Here is a 16,529-nt window from a genome sequence, read left to right as displayed (position 1 = left end):
TTATTTAACCAGAAAAACCAAGCTTATCTGATCAAGGAAAGTTTGTTTTATTTTTATAAAATATATTCTTATTCCATGGAAATCTATAATTTTAGAAATAAGAGATATTAAATCAGAATTTTTGAGTCCACAGTGTTTGAAATTTATTCATTTTATATATCTACAACAAATCCCATTTGACAGATAACTTGAGGGTCACAGGTATCATTCCAAGACTGGCTTACTCCACTTGTAGAAATCTCAGTGGCAATAAGGTTTCCTTATTTCCATTCTAAATGACCCCATTATTACCAAGAATTCTTGGTTAGTTGCTCAGAGATATTCTCCACTACTTTATCTGGAGACACAATTTACTTTCTACCAGATTTGGAATAGGTATATAGTTATGACTCAATCTAATAACAAATTTCCAAATACAGGCAAAGGGAAGCATGCTTACATTTTTACCACATGAAGAGTTCCAAAATCATAGTAATAAGAGATAAAATACAATAGTAGGCATTACAAATGTCATACTGAGGTTTGCCAAGATAAATCCTCATAGAGCTGGGAAAAAGAATAGAGAAGCAAATTGGTAAGCAAAACTGAATCCATGAGTCCAGATTCAGGTTGTATGTAGCAGTTACTGATAGAAAGTTAAAATTTGAATTCTAGGTATTAGTACCAAAAGGAGAGTCATTACCGAAAAATAGAGGCTAGGGTAGAGTGATCCTGCTCGTAAAAAATAAGGCTGTGCATTGGGATTGGAACTGGGGAGCAGGCAAGTAATGTTGACTTATACCTGGAACTATAGCATATAGGAATGAGGAAAAACAAGACAAGGACACACTCTCAAATGAAAGAATAATTCCTATATATCAAGAGCAAGAATCTATAAAACATAAATATACAAAAATGATATAAGCCCAAGGGGAGATGAGACAGACTGCAACACAGACTGGAAATGAAAAATATAACCATTAAAATTAAAGACTAAAACAACACCCATGAGATGAAACAATGCTAAAGATGAAGTAACACTGTAGAAAAAAAGAGAGTTAATGAATTTGACAGTTATACAAAGAATTCACAAAGAATATATCACAAAGAACAAAACAAACTTCTAAAGAATAACAAAAAGCAGGTGAGAAATATGGATGGCTGATTTGAGAGGCTCCGGAATATGAGAATAGAAGGAGTGGGCAAAAAACAATATCTGAACAGATATAACTGAATTTTCCAGAAGGTAAGAAAAACATGTTCATAGCAAACTGTTAAGTTCTGAGAAGTGTGCAAGATAAGCATAAAACTAGAACTGAAATATTTAAGAATCCTAATCTTAAATAATAATCCTAAAAGCTGGAGGCAAAATATTATCTGCAGAAAATGGCATTTAAACAGTCAGATTTCTCTTTAGCAATAAGAAACCCCAGAAGACAGTGGAGTTATATGTTTAAGGTGCTGAAGACAATAACTGTGAGCTAGAATTTTATACTCAGTTAAACTATAAGAATAAAAGCAAAATGAAAACATTTCAAGCATATAAACATGGAGACTGTTAACTACTATAGGTAATCTGTTTGAAAAAAATAAAAACTGTCAAGTGGAGAAGCAAACTCAGAAATTGATACTATATCACTAAATTTAGTCATTTACTGACTGCAAAATCCACTAACAGCTTTATATATTTTTGGAAATGTAAAATATAACTCTACTGAAAAAAATGAGATGGTAGATTAAAATGAGTAATGCATAGTTGTAGTATGATACATTCTGTGTTATGCATGAAAGAAGGGGGAAAATGTCACATAATTGTAGCATTTGTTTAAAAATAAAAGTTGTTATATATGTTTTTTAAAATTCAGCATAAACAATGAATTCTGTTACACTGAAAAGAAATAAATAAAAAAATAAAATAAAATAAAATAAAAATAAAAATAAAATTCCAGAACACCTAGTAAAATAATAATACAATTAGAGCTTCTAAGACTGTATAGGAAAATAAAAGACTATTAAAAATTTTGTTATTTGAAAAGAAAACAGGAGAAAAAGGAACAAAAAAAAAAGATGTAAACAAAAAACACAAAATAAAATAATAGAAGTAAGACTAAATTGAACAATAAATATAGTAAATGTAAGAGATTTAACATTTAACAAAGCTAACAATTACCGAAAGATTGTGATTTACTAAATTATGGTTAGAAAACAAAATCCATCTAAGACAAAACTACCTTGAGAAATTAAAAATAAGAAGATAGGTAACTCATAAATTATAAATCATATATATGTAAAATATTGTGTCATTCTTCAATTTTTTCACTTAGCCTTATGTTTTAGGGATTTATTAACCTTTTTTTAACTTTATTTTATTTTTTTCAGTGAAAGGGACTTATTAATCTTGACATATATAGCTCTAGCTCGTTCATTTAAATTTCCATGCTTACTACTTATACACTATTGTTTGATATTAACAATAACTGCAATAACTAATAATTTACCCATTCTCTTTTAGAAAGCTTTTTAGGTTATTTCTAATTTTACGGTTCTTTGAAACAATGCTACAATTTATACATTGCATCTGCCATTTTGTACATTTCTGCAAGATTGTTTTCCAGATAATATGTCTAAAGAAGAATTGTGACATTGTTAGCTAAACACTTTGTCAATGTATTGGATATAACCCAATTGCTAAACAAAGGGTTTGTAGTAGTAGCAATTTATACTCCCACTCAAGACAAAAATTCTAAACTTTCCAAGCTTCTTTCTGTTTTTGTCAATATTAATATTGTCAGACTTCTTAAATTTTACCAGCTCAATGCCTATAAGAATGTCCTTCATTTTTGTCTTGGTGTCGTGAGGTTTAATATTTATTACTGCATTTTAGGTTTTCTCTAGTGCATTACCTGTTCAGATTATTTCCCCATTTTCTAAGGAATTCTTTTAAAGCCGAACTGTTCTTGATTTATTGGACAGATATTAATTGACTATGACATGTACATTAAATCATTTAATTTCTTTTTCTTGTATTTTATTTAGAAACTTTGTATTTATGTTCATAATTTGACTTTCTTTTTCTGTCCTTGTCTGGTTTTGATTTTCAGATTATTACTTGTCTTATAAAATGAGTTGTGACTGACTTTCCCTCTTTTCTCATTTTGTCATTTTGTATTTGTTAGTTTTTTAAGGTTAGAAAAATTCACCTTGAAAATTGTCAGTTTTTTGTTTTTTGTGTTTTCTTAGAAGAAAGGATAATAAGAATGAAGACAATAATTTTGATTATAAGTTAAATTTATTTAAAAGCTACACTTTTCTGTTGTTTTTTAAAAGATTGTATGACATTTTTCTAGAAATATTTATATTTAATCAATGTTTTCAAATTTTTTGTTATAATATTCTCTTATGGTTTTAAAAATCAATACAATTTCTGTGATTGTGTCCCTTTACTTCAAATATCTTAAGTTTTTTGTTTTTCTTGATTACTCTTGTTTGAAATGTGACTACTTTATTAGTTCATTAAAGAACTTATGTTTTGTTAATCTCTTTTGTTTCTTTCATTCATTTTACATTAATTTTTTACCTTATTTTTGAAATTTTCTTCTCTCTAATTAAAAGTCTGTTTTTTGGGACTTTCTTAGCTTCATGAGTTGAAAGTGACACTCATTCCCAAATATTCTTGTTTGTTTGTTTTTAATAAAGGAACTTAAAACTATAAATTTATTCTAATGAGATTCTTAGATACTATAAATTTTTATTATTTAATACTCTTATTTTTCAACTCTAAATATTTTTAAATTTCTACTAGAAATTTAGAAATGTCTTCATGAATTTCTAGTTTTTATAATTTTATATATATAAATATATACTTATATAATTTTATAATTTAAAAATTATAATTATTATATAATTATATAATTTTATAATTTAAAATATATATTATATATTTTATATATTATATATAAAATATATAATTACATAATTTTATAATTTAAGTCATCAATTTATTGTTGCATTTTCTTTTAAAAGATTCTATTTATCTCTCAGAGAGAGATTGAGCACGAGAATGCACAAACAGGGGGAGCCAAGGGCAGAGGAAGAAGCAGGCTCCCCACTGATCAAGGAGCCCAGTGTGAGACTCGATCCCAGGACCGGGATCATGACCTGAGCTGAAGACGTTTAACCACTGAGCCACCCAGGCACCCCTATTATTGAATTATTAATTTAATTTTATTTTAGTCAGATAGAGTGTGGAATATTTGAGCTCATTTTTTTTTATTTTTTATTTTTTTTATTAATATATAATGTATTATTAGCCCCAGGGATACAGTCCTGTGAATCACCAGGTTTACACACTTCACAGCACTCACCATAGTATATACCTTCCCCAGTGTCCACAATCCAACCACCCTCTCCTAACCCCCTCCCCCTGGCAACCCTCAGTTTGTTTTATGAGATTAAGAGTCTCTTTGAGCTCAATTTTAATAAATGTTTTTTGTGTATTTGAAATGGTGTATTTTCTATTTCTTTGGTGTAAAATTCTCTTTCCCTCTCTCTCTTTTTCCCTTCTTTTCTCCCTTCCTCATTCCCCCACTTTGTATTTCTAAGTGTTTCATTCAAAATGTCTATATTCTGGGGAGCCTGGGTGTCTCAGTGGGTTAGGGATCCAACTTCTGATTTTGGTTGCAGGTAAGATCTCAGAGTTGCAAGATGGAGCCCCGTGATAGGTTCCATACTCAGCAGGGAGTCTGCTTGAGATTCTCTCTCTCCTTCTCCCTCTGTCCCCCCTGCTACTCTCTCAAATACATAAATCTGATTTTAAATTGTCTACATCCTTACTACTTTACTTTTGGGCACTTGGTCTATGGAGTCTTATAGACTTAAAATATACCATATGGTTGTTAGTTTGTGAAATTTAACTTGAAATTCTGTCAGTCTTGTTTTATACAGGTAAAACTATATTTTTAGTTTTACAAACACTTCGCTGTTCTTAAATATTTCTTGTGAGTTCTTCTTTAATTATTTTCTGTCTCCATTCAGTTCTTCTTGCCTTAAGTTCTGTTTTAACAGATATTAATAATTCCCTACCAGTTTTCTTTTTGTTAATGTTTATATGGCATTTTTATAAATATAAATTTATATATACAAATACAAATTTAATGCAAACAGAGAAATAGCATGTGCTGTTTATGGATCCATGCATACATAGAAATAGTCAAAGATAGAGAGAATACCACTGTTGATAATGACCAACTAACAATTTGGATAAATACACCCACAGAAATAATCTATATGTATGTATATGTATTTTTTACAAGAGGCAGGTGAGATATTGTGGGTCAAAGAAAAAAATAAAAAAGGAAAGTAGAATATATTACTGTATTTTGAATTAATGACAGTAAAAAGACTGTATATCAAAACTTGTTTGCTGCAACTAAAGTCATGTCAGAGGGACAAGTTTAGCATTAAATATGTATATCAGAAAAGAAAGAAAGGTGAACATCTATAAGCTAAACACCCATTTAAAGAAGTTAGAACAACTAAATTTACGGAAAACACATGAAAGGAAATAATATTGACAAAAGCAGAAATTTTAATGAAACCAGAAAAAAGAAAAGCACTTTTCAACTCATTATTTGAGGCCCAAATCACAGCAACTAAAAAACAAAAACAAAAACAAACAAAAACTGGGGTTCTGGGGGGCTCAGTTAAGCATCTGACTCTTGATTTCAGCTCAATTCATGATCTCAGTCATGGGATTGAGCCCCACATCAGACTCTGCACTCAGCAGGGAGCCTACTTTTTTTCCCCTCTCTCTCTGTCCCTCCCCCCCATGCTCTCTCTCTCTCTAAAATAAATAAATAAAATGTAAAAAAAAAAAAACCACCAAAACAACAACTAAGATGTCAAAAGAGAAAAAATACAGGTCAGTTTTACTTAAGCTAGAATGCAAATGAAATCTAGCAACACATAAATGAAGTACATCACAAAGTTCTGACTTATTCCAGGAATGCAAGGTTTTTTGACATGGAACATTGGATGTGAAGTCACTGTATGTACAGCATAAAGGAGAACATATTATGATCATCTCAATGCAGAAAATTTATTTGGTAACATTTATTATCTGTGGTAGGCTGAAAAATGCTCCCCAAAAATGTATGTGCCTTAATCCCCAGAACCCATGAATATGCTGCCTTACATGGTAAGAGGGACTTTGTACATGTGATTAATCTAAGGATCCTGATATGGGCATACTATCCTGGATTACTCTGATTAGGCCAAGGTAATCACAAGAGTCTTTAAAAGAAGAAGGCAGGAAGTTGGGGCGCCTGGGTGGCTCAGTGGGTTAAAGCCTCTGCCTCCGGCTCAGGGCATGATCCCAGGATCCTGGGATCGAGCCCCACATTGGGCTCTCTGCTCAGCAGGGAGCCTGCTTCCTCCTCTCTCTCTGCCTGCCTCTCTGCCTACTTGCGATCTCTGTCAAATAAATAAATAAAATCTTTTAAAAAAAAAAAAGAAGAAGAAGAAGGCAGGAAGTCAATGTCAGAGAAGATGTTACAAAAAAACAAACAAAAAACAAACAAACAAAAAAAACCCAGAGCTTGGAATGGCCAAGAACCAAGGAATGAAGAAAGCCTATGGAAACTGGAAGACATAAGGAAACACAATCTCCCATAGAGCCCTGAAAAGGAATGCAACTTTGCTGACCCATTTGGGGCTTCTAACCTTTAGATCTGCAAGAAATCAATCTGTACTGTTGTTAAGCCACTACTCTGTGACAATTTGTTACAGCAGCAATATGAAACTAATATATTATCATTTAGGATTTTTTTTAAAAAGCTTAGCAATTAGGAAAAGAAAGGAATTAACTTAAGAGGGTATCTACAAAGAGTGTAGTATAAACATCATCCTTAAAGTGAGGTGTTGAAAGCTTTCTCTCTGAAATCAGACAAAAGACAAGGATGACCACCAATATCACTTTTTTATTTAGCATTGGGAAGTCCTACCCAATGTCGTAAGAGAAAAAAATGATAAAAGGATTGTAAAAAATATGTAAAACCACGGTTATTTATTAGCAGATTTCATGATTAATGTTTATTAAAATCCAAAGAATCTATAGTAATGTCAGAATAAAAAAGCGAATTTAACAAATTAAAAGAAAACAGATCTTCTTAAAAATTTGGCTAACTCCAAAGTCATTGCAGTAAAAATAAAAGATGAGCCTGGAACATCTTGCTATGTCAAAAAATAAAGAAGAGTTCCAAAAATGAAAAGGACATGTCAAAATGATACAGAGCCAACTCATGAGGCTGGCCATACTAGAGGCAGATTCAGCCTCAAAATGAACAATGACAGTGTTACCATTGAATAAAATAATAATCCATGAGTCCATGCTGAAAGTAGGTAAACAACTACATAAAGGAAGATCAAAAGCTCTTTTTTATAGTATAATGACTATACATTAATTTACATAGGACTTATGAATGAGTATTTTAACCACTGGATGAATGTTTAAAGAGGAATAGGAAATTTACTTAATTTCAGAGTCTCTCTCTTTAGTTTATGTAACTAAAAATGGGAATCAATGATAAATAGAAATAAATGATGATCAAGTGATCAAAGTAAACATTATGAAAATGGAAAAAACTTAAACATGCGCCTTCAGATGTAATGCACTGGGAAGCAAAGATTAGAGAGATAACAGACTACACATAAATACATATGTCTGTGTGTGTCTATAAAGTACTAACAATTGGTAAATCTGGGTGAGGAGTAAATGGAAGTCATCTGTACTAACTTAATGAAATATGTAAGATATCTGTGGACAGAAAATTCAGAAAACTTTAGAAAAATTAAAGACCTAAATGGATAAAAGTGTATCACAATCATTAATTAGCATGCTCAATGTCATAAAAATTTAAATTGCCCTCAGTACACCAATTTGTTCCAAATGAAATTTTAACAGATTTGTGGGGGGGTGGAGGTGGAGGGGGAGGTGTGGGTATGGAAATTGATAGGGATAGTCTAAAATGTATATAGAAATTCCAAGTGCCAAGAATAACCAAAACACTCATGAAGAGTAAGGTACACCATCTTTTTCTCTTGTTCAAGAAAAAAAAGATGAAGAAATTTCTCTCACAGGTACCAAGGCTACAAGATTGCAAGGTATAAGGCTACAGTAGCTAATTAAACAATGTGGCATGAACAAAAAGATAGACAAATGGTTCAGAATAAAGAAAGCAAATCTTCTCATCTACTATTTTTGATAAACACACTAAAAAGCACTAGGTAAATAATGGCCTTTTTGATCAGTGTTACTGATCAAAAACCAGATGATCATATGGGGGGAAGTGAAATTATATCCCTACCACACATCATACACAAAAAAATTTCTAAGTAGTTTGAAGATCTTAATGTAAAAGGAAAAGAAATAGAGAGTTTGGAAAAAACATGAGAGAATATCTTCATGACTTTGAGGAGGGGAATATTTTTTAAGTAATATAAAGAAGCCATATCCATAAAGGAAAATATAAATTGTACACATTAAAATTAAGAACTTCTATTTGTCAAATAGAAAATTATATGAATGAAAAAGGCAAGTTAGGGAATATATTTCTAACATACATAATTTGCCAAAGGTTCATGTACATAATAAAGAATTTCTACAAATCAATAAAAGAAAAAACAGACAACCTAATCAAATATTGGACAAGACACTGAATAAAAAATCACCTAAATGGACCACTTTTCTTATACTTCAGAGAAGTGTGGAACCTTATTAGTCATCAGGGAAATGCAAATAAAATCACAGTAACAGTTTATCTTCATCAAATGGCTAAGTGAAAAAAACTGATAATTCCAAATACTGACAAGGATGCAGAACAATGGCAAGCTCATGCACTGTTGCTAGGAGAGTTTATTAAATCACTTTGGAAACTACATTATCTATTAATTCCACAATATCCTTTTTTGGATATATACCAAACAGAATTCTATGGAGAAGAATGTGCATAGCAGCATTATTAATATTTGGAGACTGGACACAATCCAAATGGTATCAGCAATGGAGTGATTGAATCAATTCTAATATGTTGATACATTGATATAATATATTGATACAAAAACTTCAAAGCAACCAAAATGAGCAATTAAAGTGACTTGCAACAAGATGAATATCACAAACATCATTTTGAGCAAAAGAAACCAAACACAAGGTGTCATACAGTTTGATAACATATTAAGTTCAAGAACAGGCAGAACTGACTTATGGTGGTAGAAGACAGAATACTGGTTAGGTTTTGAAAAGAAGGGTAAGGGACAATGGTTGTTAAGGGGTACAAATTTGGGCAGGGAGTAGACAACTTGGGAGCTAATGTTCTACCTCCTAAATGGGGAAGTGTCCACGTGAGCCTCTTCACTTTGTAAAAATTAACTGAGCTGTACACTTGACATTTATACACTTCTACACAATGTATTTAAACAATTAAATTTGCTTAATCCATGAGCATAATGAATATCAAAATCCTAGTTTTGGTTACTTCTGGAGAAAGAGAGTGCTAACGGATTTGGGAGGAGTTGGTGGGGGTAGGGGGAGAGTTCAAGTCTGTGTGTTATTTCATTTTAAAAGAATATAATGCATGCATAACAAAAATATTAAGCTACAATTAAACTGAGGGCTTGTAACATAGGTGTTTGTTATAGTACCATTAAACTGTATACATTTCTATAAATTTAAATTCCTTCCCATGTAAACAAAAATCAATCAGTGAAGTTATCCTAAATAGTATGTTTATCAATGCAAGAGACACTTTCAGGACCATGCCATTATATGGCTTTCTAAGACTAAAATTGGAGCATCTCAAGATGCTGTTGAAGACTGCATTCACAACATATCATAGAGTGCATCTCCTTAAGTCTTGGGAGAAACTTTTCCCGGGTCTGAGTACTGGGAAGATTTGACCTTCCCCTTCCCTAATGGAAATAATAGACATTTTTGAATTATCATCTAATTTGTCCTATTTTTTTCTTTCATACTATTAATTAGAAATTTCAGAGCCAGGGGAACCTAGGTGGTCCAGTCAGTTAAGTGTCCAGCTCTTGACTTTGGCTCAGGTCATGCATGATTTCAGGGTTATGAGATCGAGACACAGGTCAGGCTCCACTCTGGGGTAAAGCCTACTTAAAAGATCTCTATCTCTCCCTCTGCCCCTCCTCCATCTTCTCACTCTCACTCTCGCTTTCTTCCTCTTAAAAAAAGAAAAGGAAAGAAATTCAGAGCCAAATCTGTGGTCCTTTCCCTATAGTATGGGTTGTTAGTACTAATTTAAATCTTAGCTTAATTTTACTTTAGGGTTAGTTATTTTTTGCCCCCACTTACTCTCGAATGTTTCTTAATGTTGAATTTACTTCTTAAAATCCTCCAGGAATACAATTGGTTAAAAATTTTTTGAACACATGATGATTTGACCCAGTGATTCTTTTTTAAGAAAATGTTCTTTCAATCATTTATCTTCTGTGATCGTAAATATGAAGAGATTTGCACAACAGAACAGTTTGAAGAGTAAAAAACAATAAGCTATTCTGTTCTCTGTAGAGAACTGTGAAATCTTAGTAACTTTTACTGGGATAAGCACCTTTATGAATTCTTTATAGACTCCTCAAACACACACGGAGAAAATTTACACATTTACATATAGTGGCTATGAAAGGCAAAACTAGCTTTCTGACTCTTCTGAATATCTTGTATTGAAACATGAAACATGAAGATATCATGTTTGCAGTGTTGTTACATTTGTGTCAACTTTTATTTTGTTGATAATTTTATTTCATTACTATTTTACTTTACCACATGGATTTATTGAAATTAAGTTATAAATGATAGACACTCTGATTTCTGCAGTTTCCCCTATATACCTTTTATCTGTACACACACACACACACACACACACACACACACACACCCCACTTTCACATAACCATGAATGATTTGTAAACTACTTCTCACCTCATTTTCCATTTCAGTTTCATTCAAATTTCCAGGGTCTACTTTAGAGTGCAAGCTTTCTCAAAGATCAATGCAGACTTCACTTACCATTGGGTTTTGTTGATCCATCCTTCAAAAAGCTAATTTAAATTTCTTCTCACCAGGTAATATGGTAAGTCACTACTCTATGTCAATATTTGCTTTAAGTTCTTTTCCACTTGATGGAGTTCATGAGATGTGTAAAGCATTTACTTGGCTCTTCAAGAGTAGGTTATATATGTATGTAAAAACAGAAAGGAAATGAGTGTAAACTTTTCCAAAAGGCCTTTCTGAAATGAATGATCATTTTATTATTTTCTCAGATAAAATTAACTCAGTCACTTGAAAGAAATACAACACTCATATTTAATGCAAAGTATTGAGATGAGAGAATGAAATATATCTGTATTTATAATTCATCATAACATTTTACATTCAATTTTCACTTTGCCAAAATGCATCCATCACTGTATTTTAGAAAAATAGAGGAATTCTTAATATTTCATGAATAAAAATCTGAGGGGGAAGAATTCCCTCTGGTAGCAGTTTCATTTCAATACAAGTTGTATCTTTAATTCTTTGATGCAGACAAAAATCCCAAAGAAAAAGCTTAAATGTTGGAATGTCCTCTTAGTATTTATAAGAAAAGTAACTCCCTATACTTAGAAACACAGATCCAATAGTAACCTCCCACCTTTGAGTCCATCAACTTTAGGTCCCAGCTATAGGATGACAGGAGTTGACCAGTGAAAGGATAACATTTCTAAGAGTTCATTTTACTCTTGAGTCACTTTTGCATGATATGATAGCATGCCTTTTGGGGATTGGCCTCAATGCATCTCTCTGTAAATTACTTACCATATATCAGTCTTGATTCAATAGACTATAAAATATAGGGACTTTTTATTGGCAAGAACTTAGGGCACTTTTACAATGGAAAATAATGCTCCCCTGCAGGAAAACTTAAAAGAATTAAGAGTTATGGAACTACAAGGAGAAAATGAGCATGTCTTCCTTTGCAAATCTCTTCCTATCTTCTATTACAGATTTCCCACGTACAACCTTCTAATGCTTTCATCCAAAGAAAGAAGACTGAAGCTGTAAATATCATTTTAACTCAAACTTCTTTGATTCAATTCACATAATTAATTTAACAACAGCTCAAGGTTTCTTTTTTCCTTAAACGCACTTTTTTCCTAATTGCCTGATTTTCTAATAGGAATTGGAATCTTCCATTTGAATCCTCTCAGAGCCTGATTTAATGTATGTCCTATATTGGAGACTAGAAAACTGGATTGCCTGTTAAGCTTACCCTGCTTTTAAGCTTCTTGAATCTGGTTCCTATTGGATATTGGGTTCCTCTAGTGGCTAAGAAACCATGGGGATGATGGTACACAATGCTCTGATATGATCAAATAAAATCAATCTCCACACTTAAATATTAGAAACCATTTATCTCTGAAATTATATTGTATATCTGGATCATGATTCTGTTTTTTTAAAATATTATTGCTTGTGCTTAATTTTGATGTTTTTGTAAGGTCAAAGTGAAAAAATGAGTTCATCCTTTATGGAAATGGAAATTGTGGCATAAACCCAGGTATACACACACACACACACGCACACACACACACACACAGAGGCAAATCCATACAGAGGTTCAACAAAGAGCCAGTTAGTGCAAATGAGTTCTTAATAAGGTGTATATATGAATGCTGTTTGAAAATAAAAAAATGGTAGTGTGGTTCTTAGAGGAAAAATCTTTCCTAATTGGAAAAAGATCATCATGAAAGAATCACACTGCTGACTAAAGCATTTGGCCTCCTCCGTTTTCCCTTTTTGTTTCTTCTCTTACCATGAGGGGGGGAAAAGTGAGCAGAAACCAGAAGAAGAAATAAATAAGACTAAAGGGGACCTAAAATTGAGAGCAAAATGAAGCAAGTTAGAATCCTTAAAACTGGATAATGAGACAAAAAGTTAAAGCAAATATGATAGCTCCTAAGTATCTTCACTCTATCAAGCTAACTTTCAGGCAATAAATCGCCTGGAGCTATGAATACATTCTATGGCTATAAAGAAGATAAAGTTAAAACTTTTCATTTCACAAATGAAAAATAAGGCTGAATTTAGTAAAAAGGCACCAATCATGAAAAGATCCTCAGCAAACCTAATCCCTTTATTAGAAGAGGGAACTGAGAATGAGGGAAATTTAATGATAAGCTTACTGATGACAGGGCTGGAACTAGAACCCACACCTCCTGGAATTTTCACTGACACCCTCAATACCTAAAAAATTTTGTGTCTTTACATTTGTCCTGAATTTACATTAATTCTACAATTATGTATTCAGCATTTTCTCTGCGACCAGAATTATGTTCAATGTATCTCTTTACTCATGGAGCTTATCATCGTGGAGGAAAAGTGACACCAACTACTCTTTACAAAATGAATTACATCTGGAATGAGTGCTACAAAGAAGTGGAGGGTAAAGAAACATTTTGGAAGTATCAGCTGTTCACCTGCTGCTCTGATGAAATTTTCCTCATTAAGTCACTAAGACACATTTCTTACCTCGTCTTACCTGAACTCTCTTCAGCTTTTAATGTTACTAATAGTTTCTTCCTCTTAAAACTTCCTCCACCCTTGACACACACCCTCTTTTCTTGGTGGCATTTTATCAACCTTCCAAACAAAGTAATACATGGATTTTGGGATCCAGGCCAAGTTAGAGAGATACTGCTGGACAAGCTTGTGGCTGCAAACCTTGGATAAAACCAGAGCTCAACACAGCTTTGGGGGATGAGTCTTCCACAGAGTCAAATGGATGGTAGTAAAAGGTCCTGAGAACTCATCAAGGAGTCATCAAGAATGAAGCCATGGGAAGAATAAGTAACCTGGAGTTTATGAGTATGGGGCATGTGGACCCAGAGAAAATTTTCCCAAAGATCTTTATTTTCCAGAAATGTCTAAATATGCATACAATTTTTTAGTATAGTATATGAATTCTAAAAGTAAAAGTGAATATAAAAAATAAATTGAGGAATATGAGTTTCATTACATACACTGCTTTAGACATGAAGAGGATAATTTCATATTAAGAATAGTAAACTGATATGTTTTCATGTCCCCCTTAATTATATTGCCCTGCAGCTCTTCTGCCATTATAGTTCCAAGAAAGAATAAGATGTGATGCACTGAAAGTCCCCACCAGTCAAGAAGCAGAATTGTTTCCAGTTACAGGAGGAGAGAAGGAGATTGAAAAGAAAGGATAACAAGTAGAAGGGAATGTCCTGTCCTCTTCAGAACTGAAACAACCTACCAGGCGGGAAGAATAGAAACACCCAGGCAGTTTATGGGTGTGTGTGTGTGTGTGTGTGTGTGTGTGTGTGTGTGTGTGTGTATGGCTGATGGAGGAGAGTAATTAGACAAAAAAAAAATTACCTATTAAAATTCTAAAAGAGATGGGGGAAGAAGTTTTCAAGTAGATGTTTCATTTTCCCAGCACTTCCAACAAGGCTCATGAGTGGCACAATGGCATAGAAGAGAATATGTGAGGGATGAGCCTCAGAGTTTCATTTATGCATATGTGACACATGAAGGATTCAGAATTCTGAGTGTTTTTCCCCATTCAGGAGGCTCAGTTGCAAGCTTTCAGGCCTGCCAGGAATTTCTGTAATAATAGGCAAAGTGTCCCCTGAGTAGAAACTAAGAGTGAGGTGAAGACATGGCTGAGAATGAAAGGACCTGTTGGCCAGTGAGAGTGGAAGAAGGTAAACACAATTGCCACATAACCTAGCAACTCCATTCTCTGCTGTAGACCAAAAAGAATTATAAGCAAGTCTTCAAGTAGAAATCTGTGCACAATCATTTATAGAAGCTCTATTCACAATGGCCAAAAGGTAAAAATAACCCAAATTTCCATTAAGAGAGAAATGGATGAACAAAAAATGATATATCCATTAAAATGGAATATTATTCAGCCATTAAAAAGGAATAAAGTATTAGCACATGCAACTGTATAGATGAATTTTGAAAACATTATGCTGAGTGAAATAATCCAGACACTAAAGACCACGTGCTTTATGATTCCATTATCTGAAATATTCAGAACAGACAAATTCAGTCTATTCTCTCTTCAGAGAGATCAGAAATACATGGGTTGTTGTGAGAAGCTGTGGGGGAGAGGCAATGGTTATTGAGTCTGTGGTTTCCATTTGGGGTGATGAAAAACTTCCCAAACTAGAGAGTGGTGATGGTTGCACAACATTATAAATATACTTAATGCCACCTGACTGTACACTTTAGTTAAAGACGACTGGGTGGCTCAGTTGGTTAAGCAGCTGCCTTCGGCTCAGGTCATGATCCCAGCGTCCTGGGATCGAGTCCCACATCAGGCTCCTTGCTCATCAGGGAGCCTGCTTCTCCCTCTGCCTCTGCCTGCCATTCTGTCTGCCTGTGCTTGCTCTCTCTCCCTCTCTCTCTCTCTGACAAATAAATAAATAAAATCTTAAAAAAAAAAGAAAAAAAATGGTAAATTTTATGATATGTGCATTTTACCACAAGATTGATGATGATGATGATAATAATAATAATAATAATAGTAATAGTAATATAATAGGCATAAATGTAGGGCCTTGTCAGCGGGGAGTGATGGCTAACTCCCCAGTGGAACACTCAATAAGCTTTATACATGCCAAAGGAACAGACTATGAATTTCAGTGAGTGAGCTCTTTGTTATTGGGCACCAGACCACCACAAGTGGTCAATAAAGAGCCAGAAAAGAGTATGAGGACCCTGGACCCCAACTACTCCACTGTCAGGATAGAGAAGTAAGCCTTGAAACCAGAAGCTGCCTTGGGAAGTGGGAAGAAAGAAGAAAATTAGATTGGAATTGATTTTGAGGTACCTTAATAATTTCTGAAACAAGACTATCCAAACCAAAAGAAATGATTTTAAACTGAAAGGGCCTGAGATACTGTAACTGGCAAGCTTAGAAGTACTTTTTTCCTGCAGGAATGGATATCTCAAAGTGAGATAACCACAAAAAGACCACTTTTTTGGTGAACAGTATAGTACATATATTTTACGTTTTAATAAGACAGAAATCAGAAGCAACCAATGCAGATGTGTTTATAACCCATATCTTTGTTTGAGTGATTTCACGGTGTGTTTATCTTAACAGTGATGAGGATAGTGACAGAAATGTAAGAAGTGCTGTATCAGTGAGAATGTGGTGACAGAAGAGTCTGCTCTTGAGCAAAAGTGTGTAGGAAGTCAACACTCCATGATGTTTAGGTACTATAGCTCTACACGTACATAATGATAATAATCACCATTACTGTGAAACTCCTACATCATAAAGACATGTTACAGAGAGTCTGAAAGTCTTACACATTTAATCTCCACTTTCCTGTTGAAACAACTGTTTTTATAATGACCGTTTTGATAATGTGAGACTTCCAAGGGCACAATTATGATGTCATAGCACAGAGGTGTTTCTCAGAGTTCTCAAAAACACTTTGATTACTATTTT

The sequence above is a fragment of the Enhydra lutris genome, unplaced genomic scaffold (assembly GCF_002288905.1).
Source record: "Enhydra lutris kenyoni isolate GAN:26980312 unplaced genomic scaffold, ASM228890v2 scaffoldscaffold12, whole genome shotgun sequence".
Lineage (NCBI taxonomy): Eukaryota > Metazoa > Chordata > Mammalia > Carnivora > Mustelidae > Enhydra > Enhydra lutris.
Note: the sequence above shows the minus strand (reverse complement) of the source record.